This window comes from Colletes latitarsis, chromosome 3, assembly GCF_051014445.1.
Source record: "Colletes latitarsis isolate SP2378_abdomen chromosome 3, iyColLati1, whole genome shotgun sequence".
NCBI lineage: Eukaryota > Metazoa > Arthropoda > Insecta > Hymenoptera > Colletidae > Colletes > Colletes latitarsis.
The window spans coordinates 9,705,544-9,728,347 of record NC_135136.1 but is presented as its reverse complement, the minus strand read 5'-3'; positions in this window follow the sequence as shown (position 1 = coordinate 9,728,347).

Below are 22,804 nucleotides of genomic sequence, written 5' to 3'. Positions count from 1 at the left end.
TGTCCTCGTTAGAGCGATTGGGGCGAACCTCTCGCTGCCGGCCGTCATTCGTGCAATGGTCGGCAGTGAGGAGGCGTGGGCGGCCATGGCCTTGTTTTGTGAGGACGTCATGGCCTCCAAGGAAGACGCCGAAAGGGCGTGCGAGGAGGTGGGGGGCAGGCGGCGACGCCGACCGTAAGACCCTCCAACGCTCCCCGTGGCAGAGGGAGCGCGAAGGGGTCGGTGATGGTGTTTGTGGTGCGAGGTGAGGGACCTTATTCCCTCATTCCTCCTCGCACCCAGCCCATCACCGGACCGGGGGCCCGTGGCAGGGGCCCCGCTTGGCGGGCGCGGCAGTGTTAGCCGGCTCCGCAGCCGTGGTCGCGATCGGGTGGGGGCCCGGTCGCGGCTAGTAGCAACGGCACGAGTGGGGGCGACGTCGCGTGTGACCGCGCGGCGTCGCCGGGGGGCAATCAATTATGTTTGACCCCCATTGGGGAGGGGGTTCACATCTCCCACGGAAAGGGCCCGTAATAGGGCGTTGCGCCAACGGGGAGAGTCACGGTAGTATCGCTAGTTTGGTTCCCGTGACTCTCCCCAGATAAAGGGCGCAGGCGGTCACCGTGGTGTTTTAGCCGGTAAGAGTCCGGCACTAAACCGGCCTCCCCCCCAGGGAGCCGAGGTATCCATGAGGATTTCACCACGTTAAAAAAAAAAAAAAAAAAAAGGTCTGGGATCTGCCCTCATCAGGCTCATACCTTCGCATTTTTCACATACTTGTTGAACAGATCCTGGGCTTTTTTGGTTTGGATCACGTAGTAAAGTGGTACCACACTGAAACAGTCAATTAAACCTGGTTTCGATCAATATTTTAGAGGATAACGCAAGTTAGGTCTGGGATAGGTCTGGGATTTGCCCTCATCAGGCTCATACTTCCGCGTTTTTCACATACTTGTTGAACAGATCCTGGGTTTTTTCTGGTTTGGATCACGTAGTAATGTGGTACCATACTGAGTCAGTCAATTAAACCTGGTTTCGATCAATATTTTAGAGGGTAACGCAAGTTAGGTCTGGGATAGGTATGGGATTTGCCCTCATCAGGCTCATACTTTCGCAGTTTTAACATACATGTTGACCTGATCGAGGGTTTTTTTCTGATTTGGATCACGCAGTAAAGTGGTACCACACTGAAACAGTCAATTAAACCTGGTTTCGATCAATATTTTAGAGGATAACGCATGTTAGGTCTGTGTTAGGTCTGGGATTTGCCCTCATCAGGGTCATATTTTCGCGTTTTTCACATACTTGTTGAACAGATCCTGGGTTTTTTCTGGTTTGGAGCACGTAGTAATGTGGTACCACACTGATACAGTCCATTGAACCTGGTTTCGATCAATATTTTAGAGGATAACGCATGTTAGGTCTGGGTTAGGTCTGGGATTTGCCATCATCAGGGTCATATTTTCGCGTTTTTCACATACTTGTTGAACAGATCCTGGGTTTTTTCTGGTTTCGATCACGTAGTAATGAGGTACCACTCTGAAACAGTCAATCAAACCTGGTTTCCATCAATATTTTAGAGGATAACACATGTTAGGCCTGGGTTAGGTCTAGGATTTGCCCTCATCAGGCTCGTACTTTCACATATTTCTCATACTTGATGGCCAGATTCTGGGCTTTTTCTAGTTTGGATCACGTAGTAAAGTGGTATCACACTGCAACAGTCGATTAATCCTGGTTTCAATTAATATTTTAGAGGATAACGCATGTTAGGTCTGGGATAGGTATGGGATTTGCCCTCATCAGGCTCATGCTTTCGCGTTTTTCACATACTGGTTGAACAGATCCTGGGTTTTTTCTGGTTAGGAGCACGTAGTAATGTGGTACCACACTGATACAGTCCATTGAACCTGGTTTCGATCAATATTTTAGAGGATAACGCATGTTAGGTCTGGGTTAGGTCTGGGATTTGCCCTCATCAGGGTCATATTTTCGCGTTTTTCACATACTTGTTGAACAGATCCTGGCCTTTTTCTGGATTGGATCACGTTGTAAAGTGGTACCACACTGAAACAGTCGATTAATCCTGGTCTCGATCAACATTTTATAGGATAGCGCACGTTAGGTCTAGGTTGGGCCTGGGATTTTCCCTCATCAGACTCAAACTTTCGCAGTTTTAACATACATGTTGACCTGATCGAGGGTTGTTTTCTGCTTTGGATCACGTAGTAAAGTGGTACCACACGGAAACAATCAATTAAACCTGGTTTCGATCAATATTTTAGAGGATAACGCATGTTAGGTCTGGGATAGGTCTGGGATTTGCCCTCATCAGGGTCAAATTTTCCCGTTTTTCGCATACTTGTTGAACAGATCCCTGGCTTTTTCTGGGTTGGATCACATAGTAATGTGGTACCACACTAAAACAGTCCATTAAGCCTGGTTTCGATCAATATTTTTGAGGATAACGCATGTTATGTCTAGGTTAGGCCTGTGATTTTCCCTCATCAGACTCATACTTTCGCAGTTTTAACATACACGTTGACCTGATCGAGCGTTTTTTCAGCTTTGGATCACGTACTAAAGTGGTACCACACTGAATCAGTCAACTAAACCTGGTTTCGATCAATATTTTAGGGCGTAACGCAAGTTAGGTCTGGGATAGGTCTGGGATTTGCCCTCATCAGGCTCATACTTTCGCATATTTCTCATACTTGTTGGCCAGCTTCTGGGTTTCTTTTGGTTTGGTTCACGTAGGAATGTGGTACCACACTGAAACAATCTATTAAACCTGGTTTCGATCAATATTTTAGGGAATAACGCATATTAGGTCTAGGTTAGGTCTGGGATTTGCCCTCATCAGGCTCGCAATTTCGCATACTTCTCATACTTGATGGCCAGCTTCTGGGCTTCTTCTGGTTTGGATCACTTAGTAATGTGGTACCACACTGAAACTGTCAATTAAACCTGGTTTACGTCAATATTTTAGAGGATAACGGAAGTTAGGTCTGGGATAGGTCTGGGATTTGCCCCCATCAAAGTCATACTTTTGCAGTTTTAACATACATGTTGACCTGATCGTGGGTTTTTTCTGCTTTGGATCACGTAGTAATGTGGTACCACACTGAAACGGTCCATTAAACCTGGTTTCGATCACTATTTTAGAGGATAACGCATGTTAGGTCTGGGCTAGGTGTAGGATTTGCCTTCATCAGGCTCATACCCTCGCATTTTTCACATACTTGTTGAACAGATCCTGGGCTTTTCTGGTTTGGATCACGTAGTAAAGTGGTACCACACTGAAACAGTCAATTAAACCTGGTTTCGTTCAATATTTTAGAGAATAATTCATGTTAGGTCTAGGTCAGGCCAGATATTTGCCCAAATCAGGGTCATACTTTCACATTTTTCGCATACTTGCTGAACAGATCCTGGGCTTTTCTGGGTTGGATCACGTAGTAATGTGGTACCACACTGAAACAGTCGATTAATCCTGATTTCGATTAATATTTTAGTGGATAACGCACGTTAGGTCTAGGTTAGGTCTAGGATTTGCCCTCATCAGTCTCATACTTTCGCATTCTTCACATACTTCTTGAACAGATACTGGGTTCTTTCTGGTTTGGATAACGTAGTAATGTGGTACAACACTGAAACAGACCATTAAACCAGGTTTCGATTAGTATTTTAGACGATAACGCAAGTTACGTCTGGAATAGGTCTGGGATTTGCCCTCATCAGTATCATACTTTCGCGTTTTTCACATACTTGTTGAACAGATCCTGGGGGTTTCCTGGTTTCGATCACAAAGTAATGTGGTACCACACTGAAACAGTCCAGTAAACCTGGTTTCGATCAATATTTTAGAGGGTAACGCAAGCTAGGTCTGGGACAGGTCTGGGATTTGCCCTCATCAGGGTCATATTTTTGCGTTTTTCACGTACTTGTTGAACAGATCCCTGGCTTTTTCTGATATGGATCACGCAGTAATGTGGTCCCACACTGAAACAGTCCATTAAACCATGTTTCGATCAATATTTTTGAGGATAACGCATGTTAGGTCCAGGTTAGGCCTGGGATTTTCCCTCATCAGACTCATACTTTCGCATTCTTCACATACTTCTTGAACAGTTCCCGGGATTTTTCTGGTTTGGATCACGTAGTAATGTGATACCACACTGAAACAGTGAATTAAACATGGTCTTGATAAATATTTCAGAGGATAACGCTTGTTAGGTCTGGGCTAGGTCTAGGATTTGCCCTCATCAGGCTCATACTTGCGCATATTTCTCATACTTGTTGGCTAGATCCTGGGCTTTTTCTGGATTGGAACACGTAGTAATGTGGTACCACACTGAAACTGTCAATTATTCCTGGTTTCCGTCAATATTTTAGAGGATTACACATGTTAGGTCTAGGATTTGCCCTCATCAGTCTCATACTTTCGCATTCCTCAGATACTTCTTGAATAGATTCTGGGTTTTTTCTGGTTTCGATCACGTAGTAAAGTGTTACCACACAGAGACAGTCAATTAAACCTGGTTTCGATCAATATTTGATAGGATAACGCAAGCTAGGTCTGGGATAGGTCTGGGATTTGCCCCCACCAGAGTCATATTTTAGCGTTTTTCACATACTTGTTGAACAGATCCCTGGCGTTTTCTGATTTGGATCACGTAGTAATGTGGTACCACACTGAAACATTCCATTAAACCTGGTTTCGATCAATATTTTAGAGAATAATTCATGTTAGGTTTAGGTTAGGCCAGAGATTTGCCCACATTAGGGTCATACTTTTACATTTTTCGCATACTTGTTGGCCAGATCCCAGCTTTTTCTGGTTTGGATCACGTAGTAATGTGGTATCACACTGATACAGTCCATGAAACCTGGTTTCGATCAGTATTTTAGAGGATAACGCACGTTAGGTCTGTGTTAGGTCTAGGATTTGCCCTCATCAGGCTCATACTTTCGCATATTCCTCATACTTGCGCAGATCCTGGGTTTTTTCTGGTTTCGATCACGTAGTAATGTGGTACCAAACCGAAACGGTCAATTAAACCAGCTTTCGATCAATATTCTAGTGGATAACGCAAGTTAGGTCTGGGATAGGTCTGGGATTTGCCCTCATCAGGGTCATATTTTCGCGTTTTTCACATACTTGTTGAACAGATCCTGGCCTTTTTCTGGATTGGATCACGTTGTAAAGTGGTACCACACTGAAACAGTCGATTAATCCTGGTCTCGATCAACATTTTATAGGATAACGCACGTTAGGTCTAGGTTGGGCCTGGGATTTTCCCTCATCAGACTCAAACTTTCGCAGTTTTAACATACATGTTGACCTGATCGAGGGTTGTTTTCTGCTTTGGATCACGTAGTAAAGTGGTACCACACGGAAACAATCAATTAAACCTGGTTTCGATCAATATTTTAGAGGATAACGCATGTTGGGTCTGGGATAGGTCTGGGATTTGCCCTCATCAGGGTCAAATTTTCCCATTTCTCGCATACTTGTTGAACAGATCCCTGGCTTTTTCTGCTTTGGATCACGTACTAAAGTGGTACCACACTGAATCAGTCAACTAAACCTGGTTTCGATCAATATTTTAAGGCGTAACGCAAGTTAGGTCTGGGATAGGTCTGGGATTTGCCCTCATCAGGCTCATACTTTCGCATATTTCTCATACTTGTTGGCCAGCTTCTGGGTTTCTTTTGGTTTGGTTCACGTAGGAATGTGGTACCACACTGAAACAATCTATTAAACCTGGTTTCGATCAATATTTTAGGGAATAACGCATATTAGGTCTAGGTTAGGTCTGGGATTTGCCCTCATCAGGCTCGCAATTTCGCATACTTCTCATACTTGATGGCCAGTTTCTGGGCTTCTTCTGGTTTGGATCACGTAGTAATGTGGTACCACACTGAAACTGTCAATTAAACCTGGTTTACGTCAATATTTTAGAGGATAACGGAAGTTAGGTCTGGGATAGGTCTGGGATTTGCCCCCATCAAAGTCATACTTTTGCAGTTTTAACATACATGTTGACCTGATCGTGGGTTTTTTCTGCTTTGGATCACGTAGTAATGTGGTACCACACTGAAACGGTCCATTAAACCTGGTTTCGATAACTATTTTAGAGGATAACGCATGTTAGGTCTGGGCTAGGTCTAGGATTTGCCTTCATCAGGCTCATACCCTCGCATTTTTCACATACTTGCTGAACAGATCCTGGGCTTTTCTGGTTTGGATCACGTAGTAAAGTGGTACCACACTGAAACAGTCAATTAAACATGGTTTCGTTCAATATTTTAGAGAATAATTCATGTTAGGTCTAGGTCAGGCCAGATATTTGCCCAAATCAGGGTCATACTTTCACATTTTTCGCATACTTGCTGAACAGATCCTGGGCTTTTCTGGGTTGGATCACGTAGTAATGTGATACCACACTGAAACAGTCGATTAATCCTGATTTCGATTAATATTTTAGTGGATAACGCACGTTAGGTCTAGGTTAGGTCTAGGATTTGCCCTCATCAGTCTCATACTTTCGCATACTTCACATAATTCTTGAACAGATTCTGGGTTTTTTCTGGTTTCGATCACGTAGTAATGTGGTACCACACTGAAACAGATCATTAAACCTGGTTTCGATTAATATTTTAGTGGATAACACATGTTAGGTCTAGATTCGGTCTGGGATTTTCCCTCACCAGTCTCATACTTTCGCATTCATCACATAATTGTTGAACAGATCCTGGGCTTTTTCTGGTTTCGATCACGTAGTAATGTGGTACCACAATGAAACAGTCCATTAAGCCTTGTTTCGATCAATATTTTAGAGGATAACGCATGTTATGTCTAGTTTAGGCCTGCGATTTTCCCCCATCAGACTCATTCTTTCGCATTCTTCACATACTTGTTGACTAGATCCTGGGCTTCTTCTGGATTGGGTCACGTAGTAATGTGGTTCCACACTGAAACTGTCAATTAAACATGGTCTTGATAAATATTTCAGAGGACAACGCATGTTAGGTCTGGGCTAGGTTTAGGATTTGCCCTCGTCAGGCTCATACTTCCGCATATTTCTCATACTTCTTGGCTAGATCCTGGGCTTTTTCTGGATTGGAACACGTAGTAATGTGGTACCACACTGAAACTGTCAATTAAACCTGGTTTCCGTCAATATTTTAGAGGATTACATATGTTAGGTCTTGGATTTGCCTTCATCAGTCTCATACTTTCGCATTCCTCACATACATCTTGAACAGATTCTGGGTTTTTTCTGGTTTCGATCACGTAGTAATGTGGTACCACACTGAAACATATCATTAAACCTGGTTTCGATTAATATCTTAGTGGATAACATATGTTAGGTCTAGATTAGGTCTGGGATTTGCCCTCATCAGGGTCATACTTTCGCAGTTTTAACATACATGTCGACCTGATCGAGGGTTTTTTCTGCTTTGGATCACGGAGTTATGTGGTACCACACTGAAACAGTCGGTTAAACCTGGTTTCGATCAATATTATTGAGGATAACGCATGTTAGGTCTAGGATAGGCCTGGGATTTTCCCTCACCAGTCTCATACTTTCGCATTCTTCAAATACTTGTTGAACAGATCCTGGGCTTTTTCTGGTTTCGATCACGTAGTAATGTGGTACCACACTGAAACAGTCCATTAAACCATGTTTCGATTAATATTTTTGAGGATAACGCATTTTATGTCTATGTTAGGCCTGCGATTTTCCCTCATCAGGCTCATACTTTCGCATTCTTCACATACTTGTTAAACAGATCCTGGGTTTTTTCTGGTTTGGATCATGTAGTAATGTGGTACCACACTGAAACAGTCCAGCAAACCTGGTTTCGATCAATATTTTAGAGGATAACGCAAGCTAGGTCTGGGACAGGTCTGGGATTTGCCCTCATCAGGGTCATATTTTCGCGTTTTTCACATACTTGTTGGTTAGATCCTGGGCTTCTTCTGGATTGGATCACGTATTAATGTGGTACCACACTGAAACTGTCAATTAAACCTGGTTTCCGTCAATATTTTAGAGGATTACACATGTTAGGTCTAGGATTTGCCCTCATCAGTCTCATACTTTCGCATTCTTCACATTCTTCTTTAACAGATTCTGGGTTTTTTCTGGTTTCGATCACGTAGTAATGTGGTACCACACTGAATCGTATCATTAAACCTGGTTTCGATTAATATTTTAGTGGATAACACATGTTAGGTCTAGATTAGGCCTGGGATATGCGCTCATCAGGCTCATACTTTCGCGTTTTTCACATACTTGTTGGCTAGATCCTGGGCTTCTTCTGGATTGGATCACGTAGTAATGTGGTACCACACTGAATCATATCATTAAACCTGGTTTCGATTAATATTTTAGTGGATAACACATGTTAGGTCTAGATTAGGTCTGGGATTTGCCCTCATCAGGCTCATACTTTCGCGTTTTTCACATACTTGTTGGCTAGATCCTGGGCTTCTTCTGGATTGGATCACGTATTAATGTGGTACCACACTGAAACTGTCAATTAAACCAGGTTTCCGTCAATATTTTAGACGATAGCACATGTTAGGTCTAGGTTAGGTCTGGGATTTGCCCTCATCAGTATCATACTTTCGCGTTTTTCACATACTTGTTGAACAGATCCTGGGGTTTTCCTGGTTTCGATCACGTAGTAATGTGGTACCACACTGAAACAGTCCAGTAAACCTGGTTTCGATCAATATTTTAGAGGGTAACGCAAGCTAGGTCTGGGACAGGTCTGGGATTTGCCCTCATCAGGGTCATATTTTTGCGTTTTTCACATACTTGTTGAACAGATCCCTGGCTTTTTCTGATATGGATCACGCAGTAATGTGGTCCCACACTGAAACAGTCCATTAAACCTTGTTTCGATCAATATTTTTGAGGATAACGCATGTTAGGTCCAGGTTAGGCCTGGGATTTTCCCTCATCAGACTCATACTTTCGCATTCTTCACATACTTCTTGAACAGTTCCCGGGATTTTTCTGGTTTGGATCACGTAGTAATGTGGTACCACACTGAAACAGTGAATTAAACATGGTCTTGATAAATATTTCAGAGGATAACGCTTGTTAGGTCTGGGCTAGGTCTAGGATTTGCCCTCATCAGGCTCATACTTGCGCATATTTCTCATACTTGTTGGCTACATCCTGGGCTTTTTCTGGATTGGAACACGTAGTAATGTGGTACCACACTGAAATTGTCAATTAAACCTGGTTTCCGTCAATATTTTAGAGGATTACACATGTTAGGTCTAGGATTTGCCCTCATCAGTCTCATACTTTCGCATTCCTCAGATACTTCTTGAACAGATTCTGGGTTTTTTCTGGTTTCGATCACGTAGTAATGTGGTACCACACTGAATCATATCATTAAACCTGGTTTCGATTAATATCTTAGTGGATAACACATGTTAGGTCTAGATTAGGTCTGGGATTTGTACTCATCAGGGTCATACTTTCGCAGTTTTAACATACATGTCGACCTGATCGAAAGTTTTTTCTGCTTTGGATCACGTAGTAAAGTGGTACCACACTGAAACAGTCAATTAAACCTGGTTTCGATCAATATTTTATAGGATAACGCAAGCTAGGTCTGGGATAGGTCTGGGATTTGCCATTATCAGGGTCATATTTTAGCGTTTTTCACATACTTGTTGAACAGATCCCTGGCTTTTTCTGATTTGGATCACGTAGTAATGTGGTACCACACTGAAACAGTACATTAAACCTGGATTCGATCAATATTTTAGAGAATACTTCATGTTAAGTCTAGGTTAGGTCAGAGATTTGCCCACATTAGGGTCATACTTTCACATTTTTCGCATACATGTTGGCCAGATCCCGAGCTTTTTCTGGTTTGGATCACGTGGTAATGTGGTATCACACTGATATAGTCCATGAAACCTGGTTTCGATCAATACTTTAGAGGATGACGCACGTTAGGTCTGGGTTAGGTCTAGGATTTGCCCTCATCAGGCTCATACTTTCGCATATTTCTCATACTTGTGCAGATCCTGGGTTTTTTCTGTTTTCGACCACGTAGTAATGTGGTACCACACTGAAACAGTCGATTAAACCTGGTTTCCGTTAATATTATAGAGGATTACACATGTTAGGTTTAGGATTTTCCCTCATCAGACTCATACTTTCGCATTCTTCACTTACTTGTTGAACAGATCCTGGGTTTTTTCTGTTTTCGATCACGTAGTAATGTGGTACCACACTGAAACAGATCATTAAACCTGGTTTCGATTAATATTTTAGTGGATAACACATGTTAGGTCTAGATTAGGTCTGGGTTTGCCCTCATCAGGGTCATACTTTCGCAGTTTTAACATACATTTCGACTCGATCGAGGATTTTTTCTGCTTTGGATCACGTAGTAAAGTGGTACCAGACTGAAACAGTCCATTAAACCATGATTCGATCAATATTTTAGAGGATGACGCATGTTATGTCTAGGTTAGGCCTGCGATTTTCCCTCATCAGGCTCATACTTTCGCATTCTTCACATACTTGTTAAACAGATCCTGGGTTTTTTCTGGTTTGGATCACGTTGTAATGTGGTACCACACTGAAACAGTCAATTAAACATGGTCTTGATAAATATTTCAGAGGATAACGCTAGTTAGGTCTGGGCTAGGTCTAGGATTTGCCCTCATCAGGCTCATACTTGCGCATATTTCTCATACTTGTTGGCTACATCCTGGGCTTTTTCTGGATTGGAACACGTAGTAATGTGGTACCACACTGAAATTGTCAATTAAACCTGGTTTCCGTCAATATTTTAGAGGATTACACATGTTATGTCTAGGATTTGCCCTCATCAGTCTCATACTTTCGCATTCCTCACATACTTCTTGAACAGATCCTGGGTTTTTTCTGGTTTGGATCACGTAGTAATGTGGTCCCACACTGAAACAGTCAATTAAACCTGGATTCGATCAATATCTTAGAGGATAACGCATGTTAGGTCTCGGTTAGGTCTGAGATTTGCCCACATCGGGATCATACTTTCACATTTTTCGCACACTTGTTGGCCAGATCCCGGGCTTTTTCTGGTTTGGATCACGTGGTAATGTGGTATCACACTGATACAGTCCATGAAACCTGGTTTCGATCAATATTTTAGAGGATAACGCATGTTAGGTCTAGGTTAGGCCTGGGATTTGCACCCATCAGACTCATACCTTCGCATATTTTTCATACTTGTTGAACAGATCGATGGTTGTTTCTGCTTTGGATCACGTCGTAAAGTGGTACCACACTGATACAGTCAATTAAACCTGGTTTTGATCAATATTTTAGACGATAACGCAAGTTAGGTCTGGGAGAGGTCTGAGATTTGCCCTCATCAGGGTCATATTTTCGCATTTTTCACATACTTGTTGAACAGATCCTGGGATTTTTTCTGTTTTGGAACACGTAGTAATGTGGTACCACACAGAAACAGTCGATTAAACCTGGTATCGATCAATATTTTATAGGATAACGCAAGTTAGGTCTGGGACAGTTCTGGAATTTGCACTCATCAGGGTCATATTTTCGCGTTTTTCACATACTTGTTGAACAGATCCCTGGCTTTTTCTGATTTGGATCACGTAGTAATGTGGTACCACAATGAGACAGTCCATTAAACCTGGTTGCGGTCAATATTTTAGAGGATTACACATGTTAGGTCTAGGATTTGCCCTCATCAGTCTCATACTTTCGCATTCCTCAGATACTTCTTGAACAGATTCTGGGTTTTTTCTGGTTTCGATCACGTAGTAAAGTGTTACCACACAGAAACAGTCAATTAAACCTGGTTTCGATCAATATTTGATAGGATAACGCAAGCTAGGTCTGGGATAGGTCTGGGATTTGCCCCCACCAGAGTCATATTTTAGCGTTTTTCACATACTTGTTGAACAGATCCCTGGCGTTTTCTGATTTGGATCACGTAGTAATGTGGTACCACACTGAAACATTCCATTAAACCTGGTTTCGATCAATATTTTAGAGAATAATTCATGTTAGGTTTAGGTTAGGCCAGAGATTTGCCCACATTAGGGTCATACTTTTACATTTTTCGCATACTTGTTGGCCAGATCCCAGCTTTTTCTGGTTTGGATCACGTAGTAATGTGGTATCACACTGATACAGTCCATGAAACCTGGTTTCGATCAATATTTTAGAGGATAACGCACGTTAGGTCTGTGTTAGGTCTAGGATTTGCCCTCATCAGGCTCATACTTTCGCATATTCCTCATACTTGCGCAGATCCTGGGTTTTTTCTGGTTTCGATCACGTAGTAATGTGGTACCAAACCGAAACGGTCAATTAAACCAGCTTTCGATCAATATTCTAGTGGATAACGCAAGTTAGGTCTGGGATAGGTCTGGGATTTGCCCTCATCAGGGTCATATTTTCGCGTTTTTCACATACTTGTTGAACAGATCCTGGCCTTTTTCTGGATTGGATCACGTTGTAAAGTGGTACCACACTGAAACAGTCGATTAATCCCGGTCTCGATCAACATTTTATAGGATAACGCACGTTAGGTCTAGGTTGGGCCTGGGATTTTCCCTCATCAGACTCAAACTTTCGCAGTTTTAACATACATGTTGACCTGATCGAGGGTTGTTTTCTGCTTTGGATCACGTAGTAAAGTGGTACCACACGGAAACAATCAATTAAACCTGGTTTCGATCAATATTTTAGAGGATAACGCATGTTGGGTCTGGGATAGGTCTGGGATTTGCCCTCATCAGGGTCAAATTTTCCCGTTTCTCGCATACTTGTTGAACAGATCCCTGGCTTTTTCTGGGTTGGATCACGTAGTAATGTGGTACCACACTAAAACAGTCCATTAAGCCTGGTTTCGATCAATATTTTTGAGGATAACGCATGTTATGTCTAGGTTAGGCCTGTGATTTTCCCTCATCAGACTCATACTTTCGCAGTTTTAACATACACGTTGACCTGATCGAGCGTTTTTTCTGCTTTGGATCACGTACTAAAGTGGTACCACACTGAATCAGTCAACTAAACCTGGTTTCGATCAATATTTTAAGGCGTAACGCAAGTTAGGTCTGGGATAGGTCTGGGATTTGCCCTCATCAGGCTCATACTTTCGCATATTTCTCATACTTGTTGGCCAGCTTCTGGGTTTCTTTTGGTTTGGTTCACGTAGGAATGTGGTACCACACTGAAACAATCTATTAAACCTGGTTTCGATCAATATTTTAGGGAATAACGCATATTAGGTCTAGGTTAGGTCTGGGATTTGCCCTCATCAGGCTCGCAATTTCGCATACTTCTCATACTTGATGGCCAGTTTCTGGGCTTCTTCTGGTTTGGATCACGTAGTAATGTGGTACCACACTGAAACTGTCAATTAAACCTGGTTTACGTCAATATTTTAGAGGATAACGGAAGTTAGGTCTGGGATAGGTCTGGGATTTGCCCCCATCAAAGTCATACTTTTGCAGTTTTAACATACATGTTGACCTGATCGTGGGTTTTTTCTGCTTTGGATCACGTAGTAATGTGGTACCACACTGAAACGGTCCATTAAACCTGTTTTCGATCACTATTTTAGAGGATAACGCATGTTAGGTCTGGGCTAGGTCTAGGATTTGCCTTCATCAGGCTCATACCCTCGCATTTTTCACATACTTGCTGAACAGATCCTGGGCTTTTCTGGTTTGGATCACGTAGAAAAGTGGTACCACACTGAAACAGTCAATTAAACCTGGTTTCGTTCAATATTTTAGAGAATAATTCATGTTAGGTCTAGGTCAGGCCAGATATTTGCCCAAATCAGGGTCATACTTTCACATTTTTCGCATACTTGCTGAACAGATCCTGGGCTTTTCTGGGTTGGATCACGTAGTAATGTGATACCACACTGAAACAGTCGATTGATCCTGATTTCGATTAATATTTTAGTGGATAACGCACGTTAGGTCTAGGTTAGGTCTAGGATTTGCCCTCATCAGTCGCATACTTTCGCATTCTTCACATACTTCTTGAACAGATACTGGGTTCTTTCTGGTTTGGATAACGTAGTAATGTGGTACAACACTGAAACAGTCGGTTAAACCTGGTTTCGATCAATATTATTGAGGATAACGCATGTTAGGTCTAGGATAGGCCTGGGATTTTCCCTCACCAGTCTCATACTTTCGCATTCTTCAAATACTTGTTGAACAGATCCTGGGCTTTTTCTGGTTTCGATCACGTAGTAATGTGGTACCACACTGAAACAGTCCATTAAACCATGTTTCGATTAATATTTTTGAGGATAACGCATTTTATGTCTATGTTAGGCCTGCGATTTTCCCTCATCAGGCTCATACTTTCGCATTCTTCACATACTTGTTAAACAGATCCTGGGTTTTTTCTGGTTTGGATCATGTAGTAATGTGGTACCACACTGAAACAGTCCAGTAAACCTGGTTTCGATCAATATTTTAGAGGATAACGCAAGCTAGGTCTGGGACAGGTCTGGGATTTGCCCTCATCAGGGTCATATTTTCGCGTTTTTCACATACTTGTTGGTTAGATCCTGGGCTTCTTCTGGATTGGATCACGTATTAATGTGGTACCACACTGAAACTGTCAATTAAACCTGGTTTCCGTCAATATTTTAGAGGATTACACAAGTTAGGTCTAGGATTTGCCCTCATCAGTCTCATACTTTCGCATTCTTCACATTCTCCTTTAACAGATTCTGGGTTTTTTCTGGTTTCGATCACGTAGTAATGTGGTACCACACTGAATCGTATCATTAAACCTGGTTTCGATTAATATTTTAGTGGACAACACATGTTAGGTCTAGATTAGGCCTGGGATATGCGCTCATCAGGCTCATACTTTCGCGTTTTTCACATACTTGTTGGCTAGATCCTGGGCTTCTTCTGGATTGGATCACGTAGTAATGTGGTACCACACTGAATCATATCATTAAACCTGGTTTCGATTAATATTTTAGTGGATAACACATGTTAGGTCTAGATTAGGTCTGGGATTTGCCCTCATCAGGCTCATACTTTCGCGTTTTTCACATACTTGTTGGCTAGATCCTGGGCTTCTTCTGGATTGGATCACGTATTAATATGGTACCACACTGAAACTGTCAATTAAACCAGGTTTCCGTCAATATTTTAGACGATAGCACATGTTAGGTCTAGGTTAGGTCTGGGATTTGCCCTCATCAGTATCATACTTTCGCGTTTTTCACATACTTGTTGAACAGATCCTGGGGTTTTCCTGGTTTCGATCACGTAGTAATGTGGTACCACACTGAAACAGTCCAGTAAACCTGGTTTCGATCAATATTTTAGAGGGTAACGCAAGCTAGGTCTGGGACAGGTCTGGGATTTGCCCTCATCAGGGTCATATTTTTGCGTTTTTCACATACTTGTTGAACAGATCCCTGGCTTTTTCTGATATGGATCACGCAGTAATGTGGTCCCACACTGAAACAGTCCATTAAACCTTGTTTCGATCAATATTTTTGAGGATAACGCATGTTAGGTCCAGGTTAGGCCTGGGATTTTCCCTCATCAGACTCATACTTTCGCATTCTTCACATACTTCTTGAACAGTTCCCGGGATTTTTCTGGTTTGGATCACGTAGTAATGTGGTACCACACTGAAACAGTGAATTAAACATGGTCTTGATAAATATTTCTGAGGATAACGCTTGTTAGGTCTGGGCTAGGTCTAGGATTTGCCCTCATCAGGCTCATACTTGCGCATATTTCTCATACTTTTTGGCTAGATCCTGGGCTTTTTCTGGATTGGAACACGTAGTAATGTGGTACCACACTGAAACTGTCAATTATTCCTGGTTTCCGTCAATATTTTAGAGGATTACACATGTTAGGTCTAGGATTTGCCCTCATCAGTCTCATACTTTCGCATTCCTCAGATACTTCTTGAACAGATTCTGGGTTTTTTCTGGTTTCGATCACGTAGTAATGTGGTACCACACTGAATCATATCATTAAACCTGGTTTCGATTAATATCTTAGTGGATAACACATGTTAGGTCTAGATTAGGTCTGGGATTTTTACTCATCAGGGTCATACTTTCGCAGTTTTAACATACATGTCGACCTGATCGAAAGTTTTTTCTGCTTTGGATCACGTAGTAAAGTGGTACCACACTGAAACAGTCAATTAAACCTGGTTTCGATCAATATTTTATAGGATAACGCAAGCTAGGTCTGGGATAGGTCTGGGATTTGCCATTATCAGGGTCATATTTTAGCGTTTTTCACATACTTGTTGAACAGATCCCTGGCTTTTTCTGATTTGGATCACGTAGTAATGTGGTACCACACTGAAACAGTACATTAAACCTGGATTCGATCAATATTTTAGAGAATACTTCATGTTAAGTCTAGGTTAGGTCAGAGATTTGCCCACATTAGGGTCATACTTTCACATTTTTCGCATACATGTTGGCCAGATCCCGAGCTTTTTCTGGTTTGGATCACGTGGTAATGTGGTATCACACTGATATAGTCCATGAAACCTGGTTTCGATCAATACTTTAGAGGATGACGCACGTTAGGTCTGGGTTAGGTCTAGGATTTGCCCTCATCAGGCTCATACTTTCGCATATTTCTCATACTTGTGCAGATCCTGGGTTTTTTCTGTTTTCGACCACGTAGTAATGTGGTACCACACTGAAACAGTCGATTAAACCTGGTTTCCGTTAATATTATAGAGGATTACACATGTTAGGTTTAGGATTTTCCCTCATCAGACTCATACTTTCGCATTCTTCACTTACTTGTTGAACAGATCCTGGGTTTTTTCTGTTTTCGATCACGTAGTAATGTGGTACCACACTGAAACAGATCATTAAACCTGGTTTCGATTAATATTTTAGTGGATAACACATGTTAGGTCTAGATTAGGTCTGGGTTTGCCCTCATCAGGGTCATACTTTCGCAGTTTTAACATACATTTCGACTTGATCGAGGATTTTTTTAGCTTTGGATCACGTAGTAAAGTGGTACCAGACTGAAACAGTCCATTAAACCATGATTCGATCAATATTTTAGAGGATGACGCATGTTATGTCTAGGTTAGGCCTGCGATTTTCCCTCATCAGGCTCATACTTTCGCATTCTTCACATACTTGTTAAACAGATCCTGGGTTTTTTCTGGTTTGGATCACGTTGTAATGTGGTACCACACTGAAACAGTCAATTAAACATGGTCTTGATAAATATTTCAGAGGATAACGCTAGTTAGGTCTGGGCTAGGTCTAGGATTTGCCCTCATCAGGCTCATACTTGCGCATATTTCTCATACTTGTTGGCTACATCCTGGGCTTTTTCTGGATTGGAACACGTAGTAATGTGGTACCACACTGAAATTGTCAATTAAACCTGGTTTCCGTCAATATTTTAGAGGATTACACATGTTATGTCTAGGATTTGCCCTCATCAGTCTCATACTTTCGCATTCCTCACATACTTCTTGAACAGATCCTGGGTTTTTTCTGGTTTGGATCACGTAGTACTGTGGTCCCACACTGAAACAGTCAATTAAACCTGGATTCGATCAATATCTTAGAGGATAACGCATGTTAGGTCTCGGTTAGGTCTGAGATTTGCCCACATCGGGATCATACTTTCACATTTTTCGCACACTTGTTGGCCAGATCCCGGGCTTTTTCTGGTTTGGATCACGTGGTAATGTGGTATCACACTGATACAGTCCATGAAACCTGGTTTCGATCAATATTTTAGAGGATAACGCATGTTAGGTCTAGGTTAGGCCTGGGATTTGCACCCATCAGACTCATACCTTCGCATATTTTTCATACTTGTTGAACAGATCGATGGTTGTTTCTGCTTTGGATCACGTCGTAAAGTGGTACCACACTGATACAGTCAATTAAACCTGGTTTTGATCAATATTTTAGACGATAACGCAAGTTAGGTCTGGGAGAGGTCTGATATTTGCCCTCATCAGGGTCATATTTTCGCATTTTTCACATACTTGTTGAACAGATCCTGGGATTTTTTCTGTTTTGGAACACGTAGCAATGTGGTACCACACAGAAACAGTCGATTAAACCTGGTATCGATCAATATTTTATAGGATAACGCAAGTTAGGTCTGGGACAGTTCTGGAATTTGCACTCATCAGGGTCATATTTTCGCGTTTTTCACATACTTGTTGAACAGATCCCTGGCTTTTTCTGATTTGGATCACGTAGTAATGTGGTACCACAATGAGACAGACCATTAAACCTGGTTGCGGTCAATATTTTAGAGGATTACACATGTTAGGTCTAGGATTTGCCCTCATCAGTCTCATACTTTCGCATTCCTCAGATACTTCTTGAACAGATTCTGGGTTTTTTCTGGTTTCGATCACGTAGTAAAGTGTTACCACACAGAAACAGTCAATTAAACCTGGTTTCGATCAATATTTGATAGGATAACGCAAGCTAGGTCTGGGATAGGTCTGGGATTTGCCCCCACCAGAGTCATATTTTAGCGTTTTTCACATACTTGTTGAACAGATCCCTGGCGTTTTCTGATTTGGATCACGTAGTAATGTGGTACCACACTGAAACATTCCATTAAACCTGGTTTCGATCAATATTTTAGAGAATAATTCATGTTAGGTTTAGGTTAGGCCAGAGATTTGCCCACATTAGGGTCATACTTTTACATTTTTCGCATACTTGTTGGCCAGATCCCAGCTTTTTCTGGTTTGGATCACGTAGTAATGTGGTATCACACTGATACAGTCCATGAAACCTGGTTTCGATCAATATTTTAGAGGATAACGCACGTTAGGTCTGTGTTAGGTCTAGGATTTGCCCTCATCAGGCTCATACTTTCGCATATTCCTCATACTTGCGCAGATCCTGGGTTTTTTCTGGTTTCGATCACGTAGTAATGTGGTACCAAACCGAAACGGTCAATTAAACCAGCTTTCGATCAATATTCTAGTGGATAACGCAAGTTAGGTCTGGGATAGGTCTGGGATTTGCCCTCATCAGGGTCATATTTTCGCGTTTTTCACGTACTTGTTGAACAGATCCTGGACTTTTTCTGGATTGGATCACGTTGTAAAGTGGTACCACACTGAAACAGTCGATTAATCCCGGTCTCGATCAACATTTTATAGGATAACGCACGTTAGGTCTAGGTTGGGCCTGGGATTTTCCCTCATCAGACTCAAACTTTCGCAGTTTTAACATACATGTTGACCTGATCGAGGGTTGTTTTCTGCTTTGGATCACGTAGTAAAGTGGTACCACACGGAAACAATCAATTAAACCTGGTTTCGATCAATATTTTAGAGGATAACGCATGTTGGGTCTGGGATAGGTCTGGGATTTGCCCTCATCAGGGTCAAATTTTCCCGTTTCTCGCATACTTGTTGAACAGATCCCTGGCTTTTTCTGGGTTGGATCACGTAGTAATGTGGTACCACACTAAAACAGTCCATTAAGCCTGGTTTCGATCAATATTTTTGAGGATAACGCATGTTATGTCTAGGTTAGGCCTGTGATTTTCCCTCATCAGACTCATACTTTCGCAGTTTTAACATACACGTTGACCTGATCGAGCGTTTTTTCTGCTTTGGATCACGTACTAAAGTGGTACCACACTGAATCAGTCAACTAAACCTGGTTTCGATCAATATTTTAAGGCGTAACGCAAGTTAGGTCTGGGATAGGTCTGGGATTTGCCCTCATCAGGCTCATACTTTCGCATATTTCTCATACTTGTTGGCCAGCTTCTGGGTTTCTTTTGGTTTGGTTCACGTAGGAATGTGGTACCACACTGAAACAATCTATTAAACCTGGTTTCGATCAATATTTTAGGGAATAACGCATATTAGGTCTAGGTTAGGTCTGGGATTTGCCCTCATCAGGCTCGCAATTTCGCATACTTCTCATACTTGATGGCCAGTTTCTGGGCTTCTTCTGGTTTGGATCACGTAGTAATGTGGTACCACACTGAAACTGTCAATTAAACCTGGTTTACGTCAATATTTTAGAGGATAACGGAAGTTAGGTCTGGGATAGGTCTGGGATTTGCCCCCATCAAAGTCATACTTTTGCAGTTTTAACATACATGTTGACCTGATCGTGGGTTTTTTCTGCTTTGGATCACGTAGTAATGTGGTACCACACTGAAACGGTCCATTAAACCTGGTTTCGATCACTATTTTAGAGGATAACGCATGTTAGGTCTGGGCTAGGTCTAGGATTTGCCTTCATCAGGCTCATACCCTCGCATTTTTCACATACTTGCTGAACAGATCCTGGGCTTTTCTGGTTTGGATCACGTAGTAAAGTGGTACCACACTGAAACAGTCAATTAAACCTGGTTTCGTTCAATATTTTAGAGAATAATTCATGTTAGGTCTAGGTCAGGCCAGATATTTGCCCAAATCAGGGTCATACTTTCACATTTTTCGCATACTTGCTGAACAGATCCTGGGCTTTTCTGGGTTGGATCACGTAGTAATGTGATACCACACTGAAACAGTCGATTAATCCTGATTTCGATTAATATTTTAGTGGATAACGCACGTTAGGTCTAGGTTAGGTCTAGGATTTGCCCTCATCAGTCTCATACTTTCGCATTCTTCACATACTTCTTGAACAGATACTGGGTTCTTTCTGGTTTGGATAACGTAGTAATGTGGTACCACACTGAAACATATCATTAAACCTGGTTTCGATTAATATCTTAGTGGATAACATATGTTAGGTCTAGATTAGGTCTGGGATTTGCCCTCATCAGGGTCATACTTTCGCAGTTTTAACATACCTGTCGACCTGATCGAGGGTTTTTTCTGCTTTGGATCACGGAGTTATGTGGTACCACACTGAAACAGTCGGTTAAACCTGGTTTCGATCAATATTATTGAGGATAACGCATGTTAGGTCTAGGATAGGCCTGGGATTTTCCCTCACCAGTCTCATACTTTCGCATTCTTCAAATACTTGTTGAACAGATCCTGGGCTTTTTCTGGTTTCGATCACGTAGTAATGTGGTACCACACTGAAACAGTCCATTAAACCATGTTTCGATTAATAGTTTTGAGGATAACGCATTTTATGTCTATGTTAGGCCTGCGATTTTCCCTCATCAGGCTCATACTTTCGCATTCTTCACATACTTGTTAAACAGATCCTGGGTTTTTTCTGGTTTGGATCATGTAGTAATGTGGTACCACACTGAAACAGTCCAGTAAACCTGGTTTCGATCAATATTTTAGAGGATAACGCATGTTAAGTCTATGTTAGGCCTGCGATTTTCCGTCATCAGGCTCATACTTTCGCATTCTTCACATACCTCTTGAACAGATCTTGGTCTTCTTCTGGATTGGATCACGTATTAATGTGGTACCACACTGAAACAGTCCAGCAAACCTGGTTTCGATCAATATTTTAGAGGATAACGCAAGCTAGGTCTGGGACAGGTCTGGGATTTGCCCTCATCAGGGTCATATTTTCGCGTTTTTCACATACTTGTTGGTTAGATCCTGGGCTTCTTCTGGATTGGATCACGTATTAATGTGGTACCACACTGAAACTGTCAATTAAACCTGGTTTCCGTCAATATTTTAGAGGATTACACATGTTAGGTCTAGGATTTGCCCTCATCAGTCTCATACTTTCGCATTCTTCACATTCTTCTTTAACAGATTCTGGGTTTTTTCTGGTTTCGATCACGTAGTAATGTGGTACCACACTGAATCATATCATTAAACCTGGTTTCGATTAATATCTTAGTGGATAACACATGTTAGGTCTAGATTAGGTCTGGGATTTGTACTCATCAGGGTCATACTTTCGCAGTTTTAACATACATGTCGACCTGATCGAAGGTTTTTTCTGCTTTGGATCACGTAGTAAAGTGGTACCACACTGAAACAGTCAATTAAACCTGGTTTCGATCAATATTTTATAGGATAACGCAAGCTAGGTCTGGGATAGGTCTGGGATTTGCCATTATCAGGGTCATATTTTAGCGTTTTTCACATACTTGTTGAACAGATCCCTGGCTTTTTCTGATTTGGATCACGTAGTAATGTGGTACCACACTGAAACAGTACATTAAACCTGGATTCGATCAATATTTTAGAGAATACTTCATGTTAAGTCTAGGTTAGGTCAGAGATTTGCCCACATTAGGGTCATACTTTCACATTTTTCGCATACATGTTGGCCAGATCCCGGGCTTTTTCTGGATTGGATCACGTGGTAATGTGGTATCACACTGATATAGTCCATGAAACCTGGTTTCGATCAATACTTTAGAGGATGACGCACGTTAGGTCTGGGTTAGGTCTAGGGTTTGCCCTCATCAGGCTCATACTTTCGCATATTTCTCATACTTGTGCAGATCCTGGGTTTTTTCTGTTTTCGACCACGTAGTAATGTGGTACCACACTGAAACAGTCGATTAAACCTGGTTTCCGTTAATATTATAGAGGATTACACATGTTAGGTTTAGGATTTTCCCTCATCAGACTCATACTTTCGCATTCTTCACTTACTTGTTGAACAGATCCTGGGTTTTTTCTGTTTTCGATCACGTAGTAATGTGGTACCACACTGAAACAGATCATTAAACCTGGTTTCGATTAATATTTTAGTGGATAACACATGTTAGGTCTAGATTAGGTCTGGGTTTGCCCTCATCAGGGTCATACTTTCGCAGTTTTAACATACATTTCGACTTGATCGAGGATTTTTTCTGCTTTGGATCACGTAGTAAAGTGGT